The 19129-nt window shown below is 36.5% G+C and overlaps 2 long non-coding RNA genes across 2 annotated transcripts; one reads left to right on the forward strand and one right to left on the reverse strand.

Moving 5' to 3' along the window:
• The first annotated feature begins 687 nt into the window (after nt 1-687).
• On the forward strand, nt 688-7632 carry LOC139950520 (uncharacterized). The gene is made up of 3 exons (XR_011787667.1): nt 688-1115; nt 1713-1809; nt 5359-7632. It is a non-coding gene; the product is annotated as an uncharacterized lncRNA (long non-coding RNA).
• Nucleotides 7633-7863: 231 nt separating this feature from the next.
• LOC139950745 (uncharacterized) lies at nt 7864-11583 on the reverse strand. Its single transcript, XR_011787698.1, has 3 exons — nt 11445-11583; nt 10228-10302; nt 7864-8945 (listed from the first exon to the last, which is right to left on the reverse strand). It is a non-coding gene; the product is annotated as an uncharacterized lncRNA (long non-coding RNA).
• Between the last annotated feature and the right edge of the window lie 7546 nt (nt 11584-19129).

Consider the following 19129-nt stretch of genomic DNA (forward strand, 5'->3'; position numbering starts at 1 on the left):
CTAATAAAAATCAACACCCGTTGTTTTGCACAAAAGTTTCTTGACACCTTATGTTAAATGTAAGTGTCCAGTCTTCACACTAAGTCTTTTTGTACCTCAACATGCACACAAAAACAAACCTATGAAATTTGAACTCAAATGGTCGACAAAATTGCGAGATAATGACAGAAACAACCACATTTGTCAAACGAAGTTGTTTCGAAGTTGTTTCTTTCAAATGCTTGATTTCGAGACCGCGTGAGGTATCGAAATAAAATAAAACATTTTGTTTTATACTTTCAAGTAAGTTGTTTTGCTAACAACAATTTTGAGTATCTACCAGTAGCGTCCAGTGCCATTTACCGGCCCGTCAGATGAGAACTCTCAGTTTTAAGATGCACTCCGGCCATCCCCGCACCCTCTTTTTGGTAATAAATTCTATACAAGTACAGACAGTTGTCATTAAAAGTTGTTGAAGTCGTTTGACAAGACGACCTGTTTCCTTATTTGAGGACAATGTGGGTCAACAGTTGGGTGTTTAAAGAAACAACCAATTATATTGTGAAAAGAAAGGTTTCATTACTTTTACGCATCAAAAATAAATAAAAAACTTTCTGATTTTTTTTATTTTTATGGAGTGCGCCCTCCATAGTTCAATTGTAGGAAACTATGACGTAATGCAGCGTGCTATTAATAATAATGGAGGCAATGTTTACGTTCGACGAGCGATGACAGCTGAGTAATTCAACAAAATGTCTGGTTTGAACCATATCTACAACGACTCTTCTTATAAAATGTGGCTTTTCATAAGTCTTGAGGATTACTCCAAAGCTAAGAATCATGCATACATTTCTTGGTGACTGTGGTAGGTAGTGAAAACTGAAAGACTAGACTAGACACTTCTCGTCCTCATGTCCTTCGTCGTGCACACTGAGTGTAGCCTACTGTGCGTCTACTTTTAAACTGCCAGTATCATTGATGAGTGAATGCTGTGTGATGGACGACAGGCAGGACGACGATGGTTTGGTGGCATTGGCAACTTCATCATGTTCTCACATAATGACAGGCTTTGACAAGTAGCTGGATAGATGTAGATATCTATGAATGATCCTCTACATGATGATGATACAATCAAGGTAATTAAACTCTAATTTCACTTAGTTAAACTTATTTTTAAGTGAGGTAACCTGAGCAACTGATGTCAGCAGCAGACTTATTGTATTACACCTTTTCCATTCGTACCCTGGACACTTCCTACCTTTTGCAAAGGTAGGCCTTACGAAGTGACTTTTGACACTTCGTACCTTGGACACTTTGTACCTTGTTAAGATAAGACACTTTGTACCTTTTTACAAGACACATTTTACCTCAAACTAATTCGGGAACGTCTGCATCGTTTATGATTATTTTGTGTTTTGTGATCAGATGACTATGAAACAAAAACAAATCAGACCAATTATTTTTTATTTTCCTTGGTGCCCCTCTTTTACAAACTTGTTTAAAAGACTTCATAAGATTTTATGAAATAAAAAATGAAGATGGCCTTGCTCAGTAAGCAGTCAAAATTCTACTTTTCTTCTTTGGGTTCTTTTTGACAGCACCCCCCTTCCTACCCTGCCCTTCCCCCTCCCCCTGCCTTTCCCATCACCTCCAACAAAATTGGAAAAGAAATGTTAAACATTGACTCTGTATTAAAGGGTATTATTTTATTTTATTTGCTTTTTTTTCTCCAGATGGATCACATTGCTCTGGATTGTTCATTTTACGATTACGACAACTAGCAGTCCCACCTCATCAGTTTTGAACCACAATCTACCATTTGCAATAATGGTGAGTTCTCAAAAGTTATACTCTCATCAAGGGGTACCTATTTTAGAAATCAACCATCTGCTTTGTCAACCTAGAAATGCCGTGACCCCTCTATTCTGCCAATCTTAAGCCACGCCCCTGACACATCAAGCCCCTCACCCTTGCTATATTTTACCCTTCTCCAACCACTTCCAGTAAACCTGGATGTCTCCACAATCCTAACTTACAAGATCTCCAAAAGTTGATATTTTGGAACCCCCCCCCCCCCCCCGCCCCAAAGGTAACCCTTCTAATATTTGTATTCCATTATGCATGGATACCTTTTGTTTGCCATCTGGACCTGTCCCAAACATGTTACCCCTTCAACTTTAAAAGCATATCATTCCCATCCCCCACTTGTCTGCCATTGTGGCCACACCCCAAATATCTTGCCCATTCTCTACAGGCCTACAAACTTAAAAAACAGTTTCTCTTTTTTTCTTAGTATTTTTACAAGAAAGAAGGAGGAGATCTCCTTTTATAAATTAAAGATAATACCCCTTCTACTTCCTTAGGCCTATACATGTGCATACTTAAATATAAAAAAAAACAGTTTCTTGTTATGGCTTTTTTTTACAAGAAAGAAGGAGGCCACTTTTTGACCCAAAATTAGCAAACTGCTCAAATTAATATGAAAATGTTGATTGTTAGGGCCTAGATGTTTGAGTGAAACATTGTTTAAAGGAACACGTTGCCTTGGATCGGACGAGTTGGTCTATAAAATGCGTTTGTAACCTTTTTTTATAAAATGCATATGGTTGGAAAGATGTTTTAAAAGTAGAATACAATGATCCACACAAGTTTGCCTCGAAATTGCGTGGTTTTCCTTTTACTGTGCGAACTAATACGGTCGGCCATTTATGGGAGTCAAAAATTTGACTCCCATAAATGGCCGACCGTGTTAGTTGACGAGGTAAAAGGAAAACCGTGCAATTTCGAGGCATGTTTGTGTGGATCATTGTATTCTACTTTTACAACATCTTTCTACCCATATGCATTTTATAAAAAAACGGTTACAAACGCTTTTCAAAGACCAACTCGACCGATCCAAGGCAACGTGTTCCTTTAAAAGAACATTACAAAGAATATTGAAGCAGCAGTGAACAAAAAAGTCTGTATCCAAAAATTGCACCCCACTTTCCTGCTTTTTAAGATCCGCCTCCAACAAGTTACCCCTTCTACTACAAATCTGTACATCAGGACTGCATACTTAAAAAAAAAACAGTTTCTTGTCTGAGCTTTTTACAAAAAAATTAAGAATGAAAATGCACGTTTTTAAATCCAAAGCATTTGTAACCAAAGTTGACTAGGTCCACTCCCTATGTCTACAATTAAAGACTGCTCAAACAAGAGCAATGCTTACAGTCTATATTATCTAGGAAAATGTATATGCTCCTGTAACAAAACTAAAAAACAATATTGGAGCAGCAGTGAAAAATAAAATTTTTATTTTTTAGAAGAACTTAAGTATCAACCCGAAATATGCACCCCACTTCCCTGCCTTTAAGGATCCGCCTCCAACATGTTACCCATCTACTTCAAATGTGTATCTTAGGCCATGATAGCATTTTTTACCAAACTGGAATGTAGGTCAACTCCGACAGTTTGTCTATAATGCCACTCATTAAAAACTGCTCAAAACAGAGAGGGCTTTAAGCATGGAGGTGCTTTAAGCCTCTCACAATGAAGATGTTTTCTGGTGAAAATGTTTTGGGCGATCTTAAAGTATTAATTTAAAATAAGCATCCCACTCTTCAGCCATTTGTTTCAGGATTCACCCCAACATGTTACCCCTTCACTTCAAATCTGTATCAATCCTAAGCACCCCCTTTTCTGCCATTTAGGACCCACCCCTAACATTTTACCCCTTCTATTTCAAATCTCTATCAATCCTATGCACCCCACTTGTCTGCCATTCAGGACCCGCCCCCCAACATTTTTCCCCTTCTACTTCAAATATGTATCAATCCTATGCACCCCACTTTTCTGCCATTCAGGACCCACCCCCAACATTTTACCCCATTCTACGTCAAATCTGTATCAATCCTATGCACCCCTTGTCTGCCATTCAGGACCCACCCCAAACATTTTACCCCTTCTACTTCAAATCTGTAACAATCCTATGCACCCCCCTTGTCTGCCATTCAGGATCCGCCTCCAACATGTTACCCATCTACTTCAAATGTGTATCTTAGGCCATGATAGCATTTTTTACCAAACTGGAATGTAGGTCAACTCCGACAGTTTGTCTATAATGCCACTCATTAAAAACTGCTCAAAACAGAGAGGGCTTTAAGCATGGAGGTGCTTTAAGCCTCTCACAATGAAGATGTTTTCTGGTGAAAATGTTTTGGGCGATCTTAAAGTATTAATTTAAAATAAGCATCCCACTCTTCAGCCATTTGTTTCAGGATTCACCCCAACATGTTACCCCTTCACTTCAAATCTGTATCAATCCTAAGCACCCCCTTTTCTGCCATTTAGGACCCACCCCTAACATTTTACCCCTTCTATTTCAAATCTCTATCAATCCTATGCACCCCACTTGTCTGCCATTCAGGACCCGCCCCCCAACATTTTTCCCCTTCTACTTCAAATATGTATCAATCCTATGCACCCCACTTTTCTGCCATTCAGGACCCACCCCCAACATTTTACCCCATTCTACGTCAAATCTGTATCAATCCTATGCACCCCTTGTCTGCCATTCAGGACCCACCCCAAACATTTTACCCCTTCTACTTCAAAACTGTAACAATCCTATGCACCCCCCTTGTCTGCCATTCAGGACCCGCCCCCAACATTTTACCCCTTCTACTTCAAATCTGCATCAATCCCATGCACCCCCTTGGCTGCCATTCTAAGACCCACCCCACCCAACGTACCAGGGGTGGGGGGGGGGTGTCAGCAGCCGAGTGGTGGTTGCCGCACTGACAGTGAAGGAGTCAGGGCTTGATAATTTGCTAGAGGAAAATCATTTGAAGAAAGTGATAGGCTACTGTTTATTCAATAGTATAATTCAATTAGTTTTCAGTCTTACAATGCTAAAATGGCTATGAAGCTTCTTGTAGGCTTAAATTTTATTGTTAGAATTATAAACACGGTTCGACTTTAAAGCTGTTTCCACTTGTCGACTGTTATTTAAACCCATCCTTAGCCTACCTCTAGTACTTTTCAATCTGTGTCAATGCCGAAGGTGCAAAATGCTTACTCTGTTTTTCTAGACCCATCGTCAATATTATTACCCCTTGTACTTCAAATCTGTATTGCTTAGGTACAAAACACTTGGTTTGTTTTTCTAAACTTGTCGCCATTATGATTCTGTAACATTCTGTATCCTTGCTCACCACTCATCTGCTGTTCTTGACCTGTCCCCAATATGAACATCCCTTGAGATGTAAAACACTTTTCTGCCAATCTGGATCCACCAATCATCAGCCCCTTCTATAAACTTAATTACATCTGTGTACAATGTTTTCTCTTGACATATAATTCATGAGCATTAATTTTATCTTGTGAACTTGTTTATAGAACACCCAAGATGACGACAAGCCAGGGTATGAAAGATGCGCTAGCCTGACTGAAGAGAGCCTGTGAGATGCTGCCTCGTCATGACTTCAAATACGTCATCTTCTCAGCGTCTCAAGCTAATTCAGTTCAACTTTGTGATTCATTCCATACTAAGATGTTAAGGTACGTCTCACGTAGTGAGTTTTAAATTGTGGTAAAAAGATCTGGTTACAAATGGACTCTTAAAAAACCACTCAGACATCAGTCTTTACTGTTTTCAACTTGACAAAGTTTATATTTTATTCAAAAGCTATGAATTTAAACCAAAGTAAAGTGTACTGCGTAAACAGATCTTTACCATGTTGGGCCATATGTGGCTGTTTATGTCATGAAGTAAAAACATTGCTCGATATAGTCGAGACATTTTATAACTTCTTTGAATCATCAGGCCTGATACTTTGCGGAGACAAATTACACTGCAATTGCCTCCATGCACTCGGTCTTCGTCATTGCCTTGGTGCCCAAAATGGTCCGGTACTTATTCAAATTTCCTACTTACTCTTGCGTTTTACTGAGAAACAGCCTTCCCCTTACAAGAATGAAGCATCAGGCCTGAAGAATGGGTAATGAAATGCAGAAATCAAAGAGTAAAAAGTCATGCAATCTCGTTGTACGTATGCATGGTTAATGTAAAGTGAACATAATTTTTACACAGGTCAGTTAGAGTTAAAACATGTTTTAAATGCTTAGTTTGGTTTTTATTATGTGGTAAAAGATGTATTTGTATTACACGTGATGATATTTAACTGTAAAACCTTGTACAAATTGAGCAGGGTCCTAAGTTTTAAACAGAATGCAAATATATGGAAACTTAGAGTGAACATCTGCATGTCCATAAAGTTTTATGCTTAGTACTTAAAGTTCTGTATTGTATCTTTCCACCATTTTATCTTGAAAAGTAGATTCTGCAAATACATAAGAACCCTAAAATACAGAGTTATCTAATTTTTTTAGATTTCTTTGATGTGTTTAACTTGGAATTTTGTCAATGCAGATGGTCGTTCTAAGCTTCCATACAATTTTTAGCAACAGTTTGGAAGTCTGGCTTCCTGTCTCTTAGTGCTTTTACAACACTATTCTTAATGTAGGTACCAGACTAATTTCTTCACACACTTGTTTAATATAGCTTATATTGTGTATAAAAAGACCCTTTTTAAACAAGCTAATTAAATAAGACAGCTTCGGAATTCACAGGAAAGCGAAGCATACTATCTGTTACACTAAAAAATAAGAAGTTTGAAGGTTAGAAGTCATGAACGTGTGTTCTGTGCATTTAAGTTATTGTAAATAAGAGTTACAGCATGTACAATTTACACTAAGTGCCGTTTTTAGAGTTATATAGGCAATTATTTATTGAAAAAAACACTTTCCTGTGAATATTTTTGTCACCAGAATACGTATTACTTGTAGAATGTTAATAAGACACTCTGTAGTGTTTCCTGTACTGTTTTAAGGGTGTTTTGAAGCGTTTTGACTCTCCAGTTTTGTAATTTTCAGTGTTTTTTTAGAGTTTTTTAGGCAAAAAAAAAATATTCATGTAAAAATTAACGAGCATGCGTTTCAGGCGATTTTAAGAAAATGAATTACCAAAAAAAAAAATTAGTGGTGATTTTTGCAAGTTTTTACAATTTTGGATTTTCTTTAATGGAAAATAAAAAAAATTAACGAGCGTACGTTTCAGGCGATTTTAAGAAAATCATTCACCGTTAATTTTTTTTTATTTTTATTTTTTTTATTAAAATTAAATAAAATTTAATAAAAAAAAAAATCTCGCCTCCACTCTCCTTCCTACCCGGTCCACCGCTCCCCCCTCTCTCTCTCTCCGGGTCCACGCCTCCCCTCTGGTGTATCTCCGCCATGTTGCCTCCTCGTCGTGGTCCGGGGTCCGTGGGCGTTCCTCTGGTGTCTCCATGTGGGTGGTGTCCTGGCCGGGGCTCGAACCCGCATCGATGTCTCCAGTGTAGTCCTCCAAAGCCGTCTCCTTATCCGCTAGGCTATGGCGTCTTCCGGGTTGGAAAAAAAAATTTTGATGTGGTAAACATTAGAACGAAATCTGGTGTACACGCATGTATTATACGCATATATACAGGGTAGCGATTCAGTCGTAGAAAGTGCGCCCTCTTGTGGCGACATTAATTAATATGTCATTAATAGTGCCAAATCAATTAATATTGCCACAAGAGGGCGCGCTCTCTCTCAAGAAAATACTTGAATCAAGACTATCAATCAATAGCCTACTCGGCTACATGGAAACATAAACTTGTTTGTCTTTTTTGTTTTTAATAACAAAATATATATATATATATATTTTTTAAATAAAATTTGAATAAGCTGAGATTGCCTTATGTGCACATGTTTGTTTCGTTTTATGAAGTCAAATAAAGCTTTTAAACAAATAAATACAGGTTTGGCAACAAAATAATGACAATCAGACAAAAACAGGTTTAGATTAATAGTGTACCATTTTTATTTATTACAGTCATAATAATGAACAGTTTTAATATTGCACAAAATTACAATAAAGTCTCCACGTCAATCGTTCATTTTTAATTAAATCTAGAATTTCTATTATCAGCTTTTTACCAGTAAATTATTTACATCAAATAATACTAACCATTTCAAAGTCCTAAAACTGCGTTTGATTATAACTCAAGTTTGATATGGATAACTAAATAAGAAAAGTTTGATTACTTATTATTGATTGATCAAATAACACTTGTCTTCTCAAAAACCCGAGTACAGTACTTTGTTTAAATTATCCACCAAACTGTAAACACACACTCCTAGATTATGGATATTTTTGTGTGTGAATTCTTTTGGAGTAATGAAGTTATTGCAAAAGTGGTAATTTTTCACTCAAATATCAAAAATTAACAGACCTGAAGCCTTGTATTATGCATTGGAAGCACACTTAGTGCATGCAGCAAAAGATTTTTTCTGTCATTATTTTTATTGCAACTTTGATGACTATCTGAGTGCACAAAAGTTGTACAAATTTGTTACTTTATGCATAGTTGTGATACACCAAGTGCAAACACTGGTCTTTGACAAAACTGTGTCCAGTGCCTTTAATTGAACCATATTAAGTCTGAAATTGCTGTTTTTTTTTGTTTTTTTTAAGATTCTCTTTACTAAACAGTTTGCACACACAGATCTGTGCTAAACATTGTCAATGTGGGAATCAGCGATGTTGCTGTCCATTTCGGAACCAGATGTTGCTGTCCATATAAGAATCCTTAAGAAGCTGTCCATGTACGAATCCAGATGTCACTGTCCATACGAATCAGCCGTTGCTGTCCATGTAGGAATCCAAACGTCGCTCTGTCCATAGGAATCAGCCGTTGCTGTCCATGTGGAATCCAAATGTTACTGTCCATGTAGGAATCTGACATTGCTGTCCATTTAGGAATCAGATGTTGCTGTCGATGTAGGAATCAGATGTTGCTGTCGGTAGGAATCCAAACATAGCTGCCCCATGTAGGAATCACAAGCGGATGTCAACGTTGGAATCAAACATCACTGCCCATATTTAGAATTGGATGTCTGACCTGCACACAAAAATGAAAACCACAAAAATAGTGTCAATAAAAATGTCATAAATGATATCCTAAGTAAACTTTCCTGGGCGAACCTTCATATGCCATTTTGAGATATGGACACAATACTACAACACTATAAGGTTTTGGTAAATTCGTCTGTAATACACCCTAACCAAACAGAACACTCCTATCACATCCGCCATACCTCAAAAAGGCTTTAAATGACTGCTTACTGCAAATTCTGTGCTTCACTATTCTTCGCTTGCAGGGCAGGCCCGGAATTTCAGTGCTTGCTGTGTAAGCAAAGAATGTCTAGTAATGTGGAGTACACAATCACACAAGGCAAGATTCCCTTCTTTCCTGCTTCCGCAATTGCCAATTTTTCACTTAGGGTGAGCAGAGCCATGAAATTGGGCCCTGTTGTGTGAATGAACAATTTTTCGACTATATTCGCCATTTATAACTGCTAAAACTAGTGTTCCAACAAACTTTTAAAAAAAACTTGTTTCTTAAAAATTTATGACAAGTTTCTCATAATCAAGCACATAAAAGTTAATCAAGCTGTCCAATAAATGATACCCAACAACAAACAATACATTGCTCAATAATAAATATTTTACAGTTTCAACTACAGCAAACGAATTTGACATACAAAAATATTTATTTCCCCAATAAGTATTTGAGTTGTGTATGCAGAAAATAATTATGTTTGTCATACTTATAAACCGCCAAAAATGTGTACAAAACCAAGAGAGAAAAAAAAAATGTTTCTTCAAGAGTAAATTGTTCAAATTGAACAAAACGGGGAAACAAAATCAAATTAAAAAGAAATTTGTGTTTCTCAGATGCATTCACTGTAATAAAAGAGTTTTGTTTTAAACTTCACTTTTATCTATTTTTTGAGGGGGGTGTTGAAAATGGGGTTTCAATTAGATTTGAAAATTTGGTTAAGGTTAGAAATGATTGGACTTTTGAAATTACATGTATCACAACAAAACATTTTTATCCAGGGATAAACACAGTTTGATAGGTAACCGGGGAAACAGTTGACCCCTGATAAAGTTTATGTACAATGACCCTGAATACATATTGGGAAAGTTAAAGAATGTTGTAGTGATTGGTTTCAGCATTTAAAAGGTAACAATTGGACAAGAAAGACGTCTGCCTCAAGTGAAGATACAACTGCCATAATAATACATGGTCAAGTGACTAAAGGAAGATTGTCCTCAACAAACTCACAGCCAAGCAATAATGATCAGGATATATGTACTTGCATATCATGTTTACTCACCATGTTTAAGATGTAATGAAGATGTTCCCACTGTAGCATGACGCTTGATTGACCTTGAGCAGGAACAACAGCACACTAGTAATCAAAAATAGTTACCCAATTAAAAAAAGGAAAAACAGTAATAAAGTGAAAGCCAGCAAATATTTTTATAGATTTTGTATAAAGTTTGATGCTGAAGAATATTTTGGTAAAAAAAAACCACTCAGTTTTACAAGCAAAAAATGGTAGACAACATTTTTGTTAAAAAAAATTATTATTTAATACACTTCACTGGCAAACAATTATGTTTCTCAAAAACTTATAAAATATGTTAAGTTTCTAAAACACCTTAAATTAATAGTTTGTCTGAAACACCTAAAACAACAGTTATGTTTCTAAAAAATACCTTTAAAAACAAAAAATATCTTTGAAAACAATCATGTTTCTGCGAAACACCTTTAAAAACAAAAATCGACTCTCAAATAGAAAAGTTTCTCAAAACAGTTATCACTTTAAAAAAATAACGTTTCTCAAAACACCTTGACCCCGGAAAATAAACGAAGTTCTAACTTTTTTAGCTTAGCATTACCACGGAGGTAGAAAAAGCTGCAAAGCTCAATAAAGCCGCGACCGAAAAGGGCCAGAGTGAAACATGTACTAGTTATCTGTACTATGTTTGAGCGAAATTTGTACCCTTTCATATCTTGGCCACAAAAAATGGGGGCTATAGCTCCAGTGATTATGATCCTTGACCTAAATTCTCAGCAGTGTAAACCGTGGTGGTCAGAGGACGAGGAACCTAGAAAAGTACAGATCAGTATTGATGGGATTTAGGGGGTGGTGGGGGGACGGGGTACTGATGGAAACTTAACTCATATTCATAACTGATAACACTAACTAACAGTAACACTAGTATTAGTAACAGTAAACAAATAATCCCAAGTCTACTGTTTATTATGGAGCAAATAACACATGGGAAAATCTTCTGTAAGCAGAGACAAAAACATGTACACATTCGTAAATGTTTGTCTGATGTCTGTACACGTATCCCATACACGTATAACTACGACACCCACCACCATGCTATAGCCAGACTGTCGCCGTAGTCGGGCACCACCTGTCAGGGTAGTATGATCATGTAGTTAGGTCGTCTCCTCGTAAAAATCAAAACATGCCATTATGCAAACATAAACGTATCAGGAAATGCGTGGTTCTCAACATATCACTCCAAAACATACCTTGATATCTCCGGTCATCCTCTGTCGAACATCCACATTGACATAAATCCTTTGTATAGGCTTGAATGAGACATTTTTGCCTGAAGTTTGCAGATAAAAATATCAACGATTACCAACGTCAAAATTCCCCTCTTCTTTGCCTACCTAAATCTAAACTATAGAGGGCGCACTCCATAAACTTAAACGGGTGGCGAAAGATTCAGTCACCCCAAGACGGTCTCAACTCCCCCGTTATTCAGACTTTTGTGACAAAATGGGAAGTTTAATAAATAAGTTATTAAAATAATTGTTTCAAAAGGCCCCTTGATTTGTTTAATTGGAACCTAAATTTGACTACAAATTTGAAATAAGACGTCTCACAATGGGAAACTTAGTTCTCTAATTATTGTCTAATAACTATTAGGGGTGACCTTCAGCCTAGTAAAAAAACTATATCGACCGCAATCCACTATGAGCGTTGTCTTGTCATTAAAAAAAGCCGTAACAATATTTTTAAATATAATGCATGGTTATGTTATTTCGCAATAAACACGAACAGAAAGCTAGTTGCCTCATTTTAATTTCCTTTATTCACAATAATAGCTAGCTTGTCGCATTATTTTATTTTCATTTCAACAAAATGTAAGGTTAAGCACAAAACAAAAAAATCTAGTTCGCTTTGTAGCATCATGATCAGTGAGCAAAAAAAAATGAGTGGCACCAGTGAAAACTTTATGAGGTTTTGGATGTTTATCTAGGCCAAACATAACACTGCCTTCTTTAAGCAGTAAAAGCATTTTATTAAATGATTATTTTATGCTTAGCAGAAACAAGCAGGATATACACGTGACATGGTTTGTTATGGTAACTTATTCTGTATGCATTTTTATGTTGTGCGTAGCTCCTTTTTTTGTGCTTAGCACTTCTATGCAAATGGGCCCTGTTTGTGCTCAGTAAGATTTGTCTGTGCTTATTAGCAATTTTGTTGTGCTTACATGCTTTACAAAATAATTATTGGTAACAATTACAACAATTTTTGTTTTACTTGATTTAATAGCCAATGCGTAGGACGGGCGGGGTCGCCAGAATTAACTGCTTAGCCAGTTTCTCTGCTAAGCTAAACAATACAAACAATAACAATAAAAACATTTTTGAGAAAATTAATTATTCAAATCTGTTAACCTCGCTTCCGGCTCGACCTCACTAAAACAAAAAGATGGAGCAACAAATTGGGGGCAAAATAAGTGCATTCTCTGTATGTTGGTAAGAGTGAAACAAGTGCGCCCTTTTGTTTGCCCATAACTTTATAACGGTAAGGCCAATCAAGGTCTACCTTTTTTGAAGCTGCTAAGCAGACAATGCCGCTCAGCAAAATTTATTAACTTGGGGAAATTATCAGTTGGGTACCAGCCTAAATGGAAGTTAAAGGCAATGTGACAGACTGGGTGGTGCCCTGTTTCTGCTAAGCCTGAAATTGTTGTGCTTAGCACGTTTTTATTGCTTTCAGGCTTAAAGGCAGTGGACAATATTGTAGTTGTCAAAGACTAGCCTTCACAGTTGGTGTATCTCAACATTATGCATAGAATAACAAACCTGTGAAAATTTGAGCTCACTCGGTCACATGAAGTTATGTGCTTTCAGATGCTTGATTTCGAGACCTCAAATTCTAAATCTGAGGTCTCAAAATCAAATTCGTGGAAAATTACTTCTTTCTCGAAAACTATGGCACTTCAGAGGGAGCCGTTTCTCACAATGTTTTATACTATCAACCTCTCCCCATTACTTGTCACCAAGAAAGGTTTTATGCTAATAATTATTTTGAGTAATTACCAATAGTGTCCACTGCCTTTAATGAAAATAGACCGTCCTCAGTAGGCCTACCAACATTGTGTATAACTTGTTTCGTTAGGGGGTGGGGGGGGGGGGGGGGGGATGGGGGTGGTGAGCTGGCTGTAGATCTTACTATCATGACAATTATTGTATACTTATACTTTTTAATTAACAACGGGAGGTTTTCGAATTTCATTGTTTTGATGATTATTGGTCTATAGCCATCTTTTAATTTATTTCGAAAAAGAGCCTGAAGTTTCAATAAAATAAAATGAAATGTGATTCAAAATGGCCGCTTAAAATGATTCAACAAGAACTGGCCCTAATAGTCAACATAGTTTTCTCAAAAATTGATGGTTCAAATAATATTTGACTTTATTATGGCATCACCCAGCCAGCAAGAGTGCAATAATTGTTATACAAAACGATTTCTTTTTTAATTCAAATTTAGAAGTATTGTAGAATGTAATGATGATGTTTATTCATAAAGTGTTATTAAAATATCACAAGATTAATATTTCTTTTAGTCGCCATGGTTTTATTTAAATACAATTAATTTCTTCTCTAAAGATTCAGGTGAGTTAAGAATAATCTTTTATATTTTTTTCAAAGCAATTGGTGTTAACTTTTTAGCACTATAAAAGGCACCCATAACATTTCTGCAAACATTATCAAGTATAATCTCTGAAACTGATTCAAATTGCCATTTTTTTTGTGTCCAATGTTTACATTTTCTAGCTCTCTCTTTATGGTACCTATGATTTTCTCACAACATTTCGTTAAAGATTCGGTATGAATAATGACAGAATAATAATGTATAGGATTTGAGGCATTGCATGGTGAGGTATCAAAATATATTTGGTTAGCGGTAACACCATGTATGTATCTACTTGCCAGGTAAAGTTTGTTATTAGAGAACTGAATAATAACGGATATACACAAACTCAGATGCTTAGTTTACTGAAACAAACAAGCTCAAGTGAAAAATCTAGCTTAAAAAAACAATTTCTGGAGAAATTGTGTTAAAATTGTTTTGTGACCTCTAAAAAGGCTATAACATTATGGCAGAATAATAAAGAAAATTATTTGATCTCTTTATGATTTAGCATGTGTAAGTCATTTATGACTTGTGCCAAGCAAACAATTCAAGATATAAGTAAATAGAAGGCGTAATTATTACATACATTATAAACACGCGTTATATTTATGAGCTAAACTTTCTTTCTATCTCATGTCCCTTCAAACGCGGCAACCCACACTTTTGTTCTTACCAATTCTGTAATGTTCCTTTAAAAAAGCTTTCAAATCAACTGGCCAGTCGACACAAACCCTTGCTAAGTACAGAAAAGTATTGCTTAACAGAATAAGATTACCGGTCACAATTGTAGTTTACTTTGTTGTGAATGGTGCCCCAATCAGTTTGTGCTTTATAGCAATAAACTTTGTCAAGCATAACAGTTTGATGAAATTGGCCTCTGGACTTTACGCAAACTATTTTAAAAGATTTGTTCCTTCATATCAGTTATCTGTTATTTGGTCACCATTCTATCTTCAGTTTCAATTTCTTCAAACTCCAGCGACTCTAGTGAAATGTCCACACTTTGACTTGCGACCTCATCACCATCTGTATCCATTCCTTCTCTACGCCTTAGCTCAGCCTCTACCTCTCTAAGGATGAGTTCTTCATCTTCATATTCCTCCTCTTGATCATCATCATCTTCCTCTTCTTCTTCTTCTTCTTCTTCTTCTTCTTCTTCTTCTTCTTCTTCATCTTTGTATGTCTTTGCCATGTCAGATAAACCCCACTGATATAAGAAAGTACAACAAAGGGAAAGTCTACATTAAAACACTCTTAAAATTAATGTTGATGAAAACCTTTGGCTAGAAACCTACAGCACTTTCACAAACTAAAGCACTTTCACAAACATTTCACTTTGAAGTAATGTGGTTATATGAAAAGATATCAGCTTAATATGCCCCAAAATTTGAATCTTTGACGCATCACAGATTGTGTATTCCAATTATTATAAGGAATATTTTTCCAGTGTGGACATATTCTCTCAAGATCTGCAGCAATAGCTCAAAAATGTGACCCTCTTTTCAAATGCATGTTTAGTTGTATACATCTTCATTTATATGGGATTAAAACAATCCAACAGTTCCAAAAACAGTTCCAAGAGTCGTAGGAGCCAGGGTATTATGTCAACCTCATTCCCAGGAGTGATCAATCTTGCAGCGTCAGCTGATCCACCAATCCAAATATTAGACTTCTGTCTGAAGTGAGTCAAGTATAACTCACCTGCGAACAGACAGCCATCGATATGTTATCTCTGCGCCTCTCTTTCCATTTCCCGCTCAGACTGGAACGGAATAAACCAAATCCAGTTTGATGCACTTGGTGATGTTAACGATAAGCTCAGCCACTTGGTCTATCTGGTGGCGGTCATCTTCGGGAATACTGGTCAGTTCACTGGCCAGCAGGGTGGTGATGGCATCCGTGTCTAGGTGGAGCTGCTGCTTAAGGTACCCTAATGTGTCAGGATAAAGAAGTTCTTGTGGTTATTTGTGTCAGTAAACTCAAACAACAAGTTTACACCTCATCAACTTTTGATAAGATAAGAAATATCATATTGGAAACGGGTGATTCACATAATGATACTTCAAACCAAAACATAATCTCATAAAGCCAGAAGCACAAAAAACTGCTATAAGCACAGGAACATCTTGCTGAGCAAAAATAGGTTACTAGCCAACATTCCAAGAAGTTTATAATGTTGAGGTGGTTCCCACTCATTTTTGTTCAGCTAATAGCTCGATGAAATTGGGACCTGGACATATTGCACAGTTTTTCAAACCTTAAAACAACTTACTCCAGTCTCTGCAGAATAGCACTCTCTGAGATGACCTGGTTCCAGTCCATCTGAAGTATTGGAAGAAATGGCTCAGGGTTGATGTTTGTGTTTACATTGTAATTACCCAGGGATGTTAGATGTTTGAGAAGGTTCTCTATGTCAGTAACAAATGAACTGATGTTGAAGGTATCTTGCTGGAAGGCTGTAACCTGAATTGGGAATCAAGGAGCAAGAGTTGTCATTCTGAAATCTTATAAACCACAGCTGAAACTGACTGAATAGATTTGGTTACATGGCTTCTGATTAGAATCCATAACAAAGATGTTGTCAATAGAGAGACTGCCAAGATAGAGCTAGATAGAACAGTTGATAGAGCGCCGGCACATTAAACAAGAGGTTGTTGGTTCTATTGTCAATAGACAGACTGCAAACATAGGGCTAGAAAGAATATTTGGTAGAGCGGCGGCACATTAAACCAGAGATGGATGGTTCTATTTGTCTTTGTTCTACCTCCAAAGATTTCAAAAACCTTCAGCATATTACTTCAAACTCTGCCATCTCTAAACGATCCTAATTGACCTACCTCATCCATGATCTGCTTGAAGACCTTAGTAGCTGCCAGATACTCCAACGAGCCAACGACGCCATACACAGAGCTTCATGCAACTGAGTTACGTTGAGTGAATCAGGGAATGCAAAGAGCGCCCTCAGCTGATCAGCATCACAGAGTGATGAGTTTAAGTTATTAGCGAAGATGACTAGGTAGACTTTGGAACATCTATCAAGAGAACAACACAAACAGGAGTTGGTTAAATCTTTGTTTGATTTTACAAATAATTTAGATTTAACAAAGAAAAAGTTTACATGGCCGGCATTTGAAACAATGTCCTCAGGTTTCTGACTATTTCAAGATGAACAGGGACTTGGCTGTTTATCATTATAACCATCAGTGTTTTTTGGTGCTAGACGATATGTCTGATCTAATGCTGGAACTGGGCAGCCCCAGATAATTTGTTTTCCTTTTTTTCCAGAAAATATTTACTCAGTTTTGTTATGAAGTCAATTTTATTAATTCCAATCTCATGGTGATCATTTGGTTATCCTTTTTGTGGGTGTTTGATACGTAACATCGTGAAACTTGGACTAAATGGTGGTCACTTCTCGTTGAAATCAACCCCCGCCAGTGTTTTGAATACTGATGCTACAACCCTGGCCAGAGGCAGTCTAGTGTTACAATTATTTTAACTACGAGCAATCATAGAAAATGGTGGTTTCGCTATTGGGGCACTAGTACGGCCGATAAATTCAAATTTAATGGGGAAAGCGAGTACAGTCGTGACAATAGGGGCCTATATCCCTGTTGAGTGACTGGATCTTTTGTAGCCCAGGTTGGACTCCTCCAGGGCTACCAGGTCTAGATCTTTTGATGATAACTTCATATATCATATAAATTTATGATTTTGAAGTAGAGCCTAATTAAAATGACTCTCACTCAAACTGCTTTATTCTAATATCGAAAGCTGCTGTACTTTGAAGTTACAAAGTAAGTAGTTATTATTGCTGTTAATTTTAGGAGTGATGACCCAACGTATACCTTCCCTTCTTTATGAAGTCGGTCCAGTCCAAATGTCATGCTTTAATGCTTGTTGAAGTTCAAAACAAGGTACGTACTGTACATACTGTGTACGTAGTAACGTACTGTTGGTATTACATGATGGTGGCTAGATTTGGTATTCTTTTATTCACTCCAGAATGACTCCTCTTCAGTAAAAAGTACTGCTGAAGTGGATTCATCTTAACTAGTATCATATATGGATAATACACTCTTATTTTGAGACTCGAAAACCGAGCAATCATTGGAAAAATTAAGGGTTTTCTTACCTCTCTTTTCGACTCTACAACAAGCAGACGACTTTTATAAAAATGTCAAAAAATTACAAAAGCTGTTACAGCGCCCTCTATAATATCATAGAAAAAAAATCCCGGTTTCTACAATATCGTGATAGCGCCCTCTATTAGAGGGCACTATAACGTCAATGCCTCCGCGTCAACTACTGTCAAGGCAAGGTCGGCAGTTGACGGTCGGTTACATACAACTAAAGTGTTACAGCGCCCTCTGTTGATCAGAGACAACCATACAAATACGCTTACTCACGCCGTCAAACTGCAAGGCTTAGCTGTTGAAATGCCAAAGTTTTATCATTTCAGATACATTATTTCATGTCAACACCAATCAATACAGTGTGATAACATTGTCCAGAAAACATTATTAATAACATGTATTCGTAGGAGGTCCTGTTTTCGAGGTGTCCCTAATATCGTGGCAAATCTTTTACCTCTCTGTGCGTGATGTAAACAGTCCCAAGATAAAAATTGTGTGGTTTTATTCGCCAAGCAGAGAGTCTCCTCTTCTTTGACCAAAACTTAGAAACACGTAAGGGTCCACTGGTCATTAATTTGCACTTGTAAATGCAAAAAGTTTGGTATTTTAGGCATTTCTACAAGGTACACAAATATGTCATAATGTTGAGGCCATATAAAAAAAATTTGCCCACCGAAAAAGTTTCATCAAACGCTATTTCAATTCACAATTCATGATGATCAAAATCATGTGACTGAATGTTTTGCTGAGCATTCTTGAAAAAAAATACCGAGGCTTAAAGAAGGCCTGTGCCTTATATCATTTTCTAATATTTTTGGAGATTTTTATTTTGTAACCCTCGTATCAATACTATTATTTATATTAAAATTTAAGCATCAGCTTGTTGATTCAATTATCACTGTTTATTTATACGCTTTATTATAAATATTAAGAAAAAAAAATAGAAAAAAAATAAATAGAAATCAGATTTTGAAGCCAGTAATTATTCACACTTTTTATATATTTTTTATTTTTTAAAATTTTTTTGCAAGTTACCATGGTAGTTTTAAAAATTTAATAAAAAAATATTTTGAATAAAATGAAGGCAACTGCTGGCTATACAGTCATACACAGAGTCTCAAAGAACACTTGTAGTCACTGCA

Source organism: Asterias amurensis, chromosome 18, assembly GCF_032118995.1.
Source record: "Asterias amurensis chromosome 18, ASM3211899v1".
Taxonomy (NCBI): Eukaryota; Metazoa; Echinodermata; class Asteroidea; order Forcipulatida; family Asteriidae; genus Asterias; species Asterias amurensis.